Raw genomic sequence first — 6,620 nt, forward strand, 5'->3', positions numbered from 1 at the left:
TCGAAACGCTCTAGGTGAAGGCAAATATTTGCCGTTCCCAGAAATAAACACATGTTTAAATTGATGTAAAAGAATGGTGCAAACTGAATTAGTGACATGCTTATAACATATTCAGATAGGTTTTGATGAATTTAAACAATAATTTTACTTGTATGTTAAGAAAAGTATATGTTAATTTATAATAATGGCTTATAACAGATTTTAGCATTGTTTGTTTATGTTTCCTTGTGTTAATTTTCGGTTTCACAAGACACAACCATGTATTTTCCTGTAAAATCCTCATATTCTTACATCATCCTTCTATGGCGTCGTGAAGCTAATTTTTAAAAGAGCATACAATGTATGAAGTGGGACAGAGCTCCAGATAAGCTGCGTATTTGCGTGATCATGCAATACAAATAATAGAAAACCCAATGCAATTGTCCATTGAAGGGTTCAACAACCCAATTCATTCAACGGAAAACCCAATTATATGCTAAAATCATGAGTTCTCAACCCTTTTATTGGCTACCGTTTGTGTTATTTACCCTTATCTGTTTACAGTCGTCGCGTAAACTATTTTTATTATATAAATTTATAATTGGAAATTTCCTGTCGTTCTAAAAATAGATCCCTGCATCAAGTAGCTGAAATGGGTCTCTGTTTGAGTTTTCCCTTGCTCATTAGGTACAAAAAAATGTACACATGTTTTTGTAAACATTTCTATCTTTTCTGTGTTTATCCAATTGGCGTGTGTCATGTAGTCATATTTTTACCGCATTGCTCAAGATTTTTCATAACATACATTGAATTAAAACGAAAGTGAATGTCCGGTTCAAATATTGAAAAGAAGCATGTTTTCGGCTTCTTTTGGAAAACTGAGGGAAAGTTATGATAACAAGACTCAGCCAGTGTTTTTTTAGGAAGCTTCCATCTAACGCACGGGCGTGTGTGCATACCATAACGAGAACATTGCTTATAAACGCGGGGTTTTATCAAAAACGAATTCAGTTGGAAAAAGTGAAAGGCCACATCAATTATGAAATGATAAAGCATCAGAAACCAAAAGTTCTAATAAAAGACAACTAAACCCAGATTTATGTAAATTGAATAAAAGAAAATCATTCAAGTATAATTAGAGTTTATATACTATTTTTTTATTCATTTTACGGTTAATTAATGAATACACACACCATGCACACAGCCACTGATCAGGCACTGGTCTCATAATTTATTATGTAATGGTATAAGACGAGTGCCTGTGAATACACATATCCTTTTTTGTGAAAAAATACAAAACTGGCAAAAGGTTTGAAACGGGACACAAATTAAACCTACAATTGCTTCTCAGTAAATAAACCAAACAAAACAGCTAGCATTTAACCCTAATATAACCATAACCCTAAACAAAATAAAAGAGCTAAACAAAGACAGAAACATATTTATTTAAGATGGAAAAAAATTGGGGTTGATATTGCCTTAATATTCAATATTGTGTCGATGAAAAGACCCAATACAGGAGCTTGGTGGTGAAAAACCCAATTTGATATTAACCTGTCAGGGTGAATTGGAATTGATAATGCAATTAAAAAACTTCATCACCCAATTATATAAGAAAATTGTGGGTAAATACCCCAATTTATGAATTCTTATCTGGAGCTCTGGTGGGAGGAGTATGATAGGAATACATGTTGATCAAACAATATATTCATATTTTACCACGGGTGTGGGTGTGACTCAAAGCTTTTGAAGAACGTCATGTTAGAACTTGTAGGATACTACTTATTTTTACTTTACACCAATATAAAAAAGAAGATGTGGTATGATTGCAAATGAGACAACTATCCACAAAAGACCAAAATGACACAAACATTAACAATTATAGGTCACCGTACGGCCTTCAACAATGAGCAATGTAACATTATATAACATTAATACCAATTAACAGTAAGTGATGTCAAAGATAGATCACAACTTATTATTAATTATCTCATATTCCAAAAAATATTTTATTATCAGGCCATAATAAATAATAGGTTTGTTTGCCCAAACGCTACCTACCCAGAAAAAAGCTGCTTACTCAAACTCTTTTATTGTCCTGATTTGAAGAAGTTTTTTTTTAATCAAATAGGCATGAAGACTAATAAACATCTGATACTACAATTTCTTTTTTTGAAAAAAAAAAAAGAAAATGCCTACCTACCTACCCACTGTCTCAACCTTTTGGTAGGGTTTGGGCAAACCAAAATATTTTTAAGTGTGGCCTCACTATATTCATGAAATTATAAATATTTCTATATATAATCTGACATCTAAAACATTGTCTAATTCAACCGGTATCTGAATGAAAATAGGGCAATGTAGGGTGCAAACAAACCCTTGGGGCGAACGTGTGGTGCTATATTAATAAATATAAAGAAGATGTGGTATGAGTGCCATTGAGACAATTAGTACTCTCCATCCAAGTCACAATTTGTAAAAGTAAACCATTATAAGTCAAAGTACAGTCTGCAACACAGAGCTTTGGCTCACACTGAACAGAAATTTTTAAAGGGCCCCAAAAAATGACAAGTGTTAAACCATTCCAACAGGTCTAATCAACATAAAAAACGAGAAACACTTGTAAACCACATCAACAAACGACAACCACTGAACATCATATTCCTGACAGGACATGTGCAAACAAACACAGAGGGTTCAAATGTTTCTATAGACCTGTACCAACCTTCACCCTGCTCCAGGCCCTTCTTACATGTTTAAACATTTAAAGTGTGAAAGATTTAAGTGTTTTGGGAGCAAATGGACACACTATTGGGTAGTACCAACTCCCTACCCAGATACTACATGTACATGTATATGAACTTCTTACAAATTAACCAAAAAATGTTGCACATATTAGGGATATAGAAATTAATCAGCATCATTTTGATATGTTAAAGTTTTTGTATCACACATAACATTGCACATATATTTTTAATTTTTTTGGTTATATATATTAAGAAATACAATGGGTCCTAGGACTTATCTTTGTGGTACTCCAGATTCTATTATGACTGGTATTTTTAGTCCCCTACCAACCAAGTGGAATGTGTTAATGGTAATATACATATATATAATATATATAAACTTCAGTGTTCATCTGTCTGTTTATCTGTTAGTCCGGCAAGTCGGTTTTCCAGACTTTTTTCTTCATGCTTGAAAACATTGGTTTGATATTTGGTGTATTGTTTTATCATAACAAGTTACTGGTCAAGTTTGATTTTTAAGGGAACCAATAATGTTAAATCAATGATATTTTGTTTGCAGTTTTATAAGCAAATGACAAATCTTGACTCCTTGGAAATTAATAGGCCACTTATCAATCAAGGTTCATTGGCTTTGAAACATTTGCCTAGTTTTTTTCTTTTTAGTTTGTGAATAATTAGGTCAGTTTAAAAGAGAACCACTTAAGCTTACATTAAAATATGTGGTTAGGTCAGTTTAAAGGGAACCACTTAAACTTTCGTTTAAAATATGTGATTACATGTAGGTCAGTTTAAAGAAAACCACAAATGATAAGTCCACATTCCACAATATTTGGTATGCAGTTATATTACCATTAACACATTTTATTTTCGAAAATATTTTTTTACCCTGCACTTTCATTTACCTTGAAAATGTTGAATGTTTTGCATATTTTACTTTGTTTCAGCATTTGTACTTAACTTACAAAATAATATAAGGCGAAACATATCACAATGACAATTCTTTATATAAAATTCTATATGTTCAATTTTGCAAGAAAAATAATAAATTATAAGTTGATCGAAATTTATAAAATACATAGAATAGGGTTCAACATCATAAATTTGTATATTTGCAAATGGTGTATTTGGCTTTGTGTATTACGGTACAATTTCATTTTGATTAAGGTATTTAGACTAGTATCAATCTTGTTTCCACATTTATTTCAGTCTTTATGATCCTTCAGCATGAAAAAATTACAGGCTGTGTTTATCTATTATCATGTGATTATTAAGAATAAAATTGTGAAGTGGCAAAATACAACTGGAGATCTGACATGTTCTGAAATTAAGTCAGAATTTGAATCTTGAAATTTTATTCTACTTAAAAAGCCCATATATCTTCAAAATATTACATTCAAGTATCCAAAGTTTGCACATTTTCTAAGATATTGTTTAAATACAACGATTTGAGCGTTTTTATGTCCCCCACACTTGTCCGTCTGTTGAGTATGTCCCCGAACATGGTTTCCAATCCCCAACTTTAGTTTACCTTCACCTTATTTTATAAAACTAATACAAAATACTTATTACCACAAAACATAGATCAAGTAAGTGGCTATGCACACATTCTCCATTTATTTTGATATACATTAGTAAGACCATTTTGGCTGCAGCTTACAACCCAAAATGTTCAAGTCTAAAGTTGGCAAGGTATTTAACATTGAAACCCCGGGTCACCATGTTATAAATCTTTTTAAAAAAATGGGACCAAAACTGACGTCACAACACAAGTTATAATATACATAATAAGAGGTCATATATAATTTCCTGTTTTATATTGTGATTTTGTATTGATAACAATATTAGAACTAAATCTTTGCAAAATTTGTAGTATGCTGCCCTGATTTTAAAAATGTAAAAATGTTAGGGTTAATTATGCATTGCACTCCACAAAACCTACATATATATACATTAACATCAGAAATAGAAGAAAAAATTAATATAATTTAATTTTCACAATTTTATTGTATCATATATATATATGCAACTGTAAATAAATGTTTGATTGTATTCAATGTATTCAATGATTGGTACACAATCTTAACCTCTCTTTTTAAATGTATAATTTTTATAATCGTTCAAGAAAACATTATTTGTTATAAAAGTTGCTAAATGTAAAATTAAGTAAGGCTTAAAAAATAAATGCACACAATTACATATAAAGGTAACAAACGTGTTGAACTTTTGACCTAATACTTTAATTGTGTATTACATAATTTCCAATGGACATGTGATGTAACAAGGGATTATCTCCCCCTGTACAATATACATGTAACTAGAAAAAGCCTTAGGCAATATCTGTTTATATATAACAGTCTTTCCATTACAAATAAACAATAAATGACTACACAGTCATATGATATACAGATTATATATAGATTACAGATAATTCTTTAGTGTTTTTCATGTTTACATAAAACTGTTGTTTGTCTCTAATGATTTGTTTAGAAGTTTGGTGGTCTATAGATTGACAGGTGTTTGATTGGTACAAAAAAATAAAACATGATTATAGTGTCGATATTTGTGGACTAGTTCAGAGGTAGTTTGTAATTTGTGCAATTTAAAAAATATAGTATACCTGTCTACAAATTGAGAATCTGAATGTAAATACCAGGGGAATATGTCAAAGAGACAACAAATCGACGAAAGATCAGACAAGTGTTTTAATGTTTTACCATTTATGCCAATAATGGATAAATGTATACATGTACATGTACGTAATGATAATAATAATGCTTTCAATGATTTTTATGATAGTATTCCATGCATATATTATAAGCACCTGCTAGTAACTATTTATGTTTATATTGATTTTTAAAATTTTTAAATATACACATCAATATATTTTCTATCCTTTCAAAAAAAAACTTCATTTGGAATTCAGTTGAGTTACAATTTCTGCCTCTATACTGATCATGAGTGGCTAGGAGAGTCAGGTACTTGCCTCATTTATGAGATATATTTATGCCTTTTGTACATGTGTATTTAACAAATGTCATCGACTATCTAGATTTCAGATCAAAATAAAGTTTAAGATGCATGTTCGTTAATTTAAGGGTATAAAGAATAGGTATTTCTTCTTTTGATAAAATTGGAAGCCCTCACTTGTCTCAGTAACATTGTCTTAAACTCTGTAAAACAGTTAATGCACTGATGGTTTTAAAATGTAAATGGAAAGTTATACCTTTATTACAATATATATACACATGTATATGTAGTGTAGCCTGGCTTTCCTCATTATTTGCCGTACAGTGAACAAGTGCATGTACCAAATAACCTTTTACATGTAAATATTTTGATATAGATTTCAGTCAAGTTTCAAAGTTTGCAATTATAGATTATTACATGGCATTTTCCATATGGCCCTGGTATCAGCCCTTGACTCCCATATCAAGCCAGAGGGCTTGATATGGGTTGTGGGCTGATACCAGGGGGGGAGGGGGTTGATATGGATTTCGGGGGCTGATATCGATATCGGCCCCGAGGGCTGATAACCAACCTTGACTTCCGGCTATTATTGGCCATGCAAAAACGTACATATCAGTTCAAAATATGTGATAAATACAAGTAATTACATGTTCTAAACTTGTAATTACTTACAAAACTTGCAAAATCTGCATCCTTTACAAAATAAAGGTCACAATATTCACTTTCTGAGAAATCCTAATTTAAAACACTTATTGTACATGTTATACATGTACATGTAGTACATGTAAATACAAAATGTACATTAAGTGATGTATATTAAACTTTTATACATGTAGCTGAATAGGCAATATTGTTGTGTAATTTAGCAACTACATGTACATGTTTCAATTCACACATTAACTTTTTGTTTGGTTTTTTTCAGGTTAA

The sequence above is a fragment of the Mytilus trossulus genome, chromosome 12 (genome assembly GCF_036588685.1).
Source record: "Mytilus trossulus isolate FHL-02 chromosome 12, PNRI_Mtr1.1.1.hap1, whole genome shotgun sequence".
Taxonomy (NCBI): domain Eukaryota; kingdom Metazoa; phylum Mollusca; class Bivalvia; order Mytilida; family Mytilidae; genus Mytilus; species Mytilus trossulus.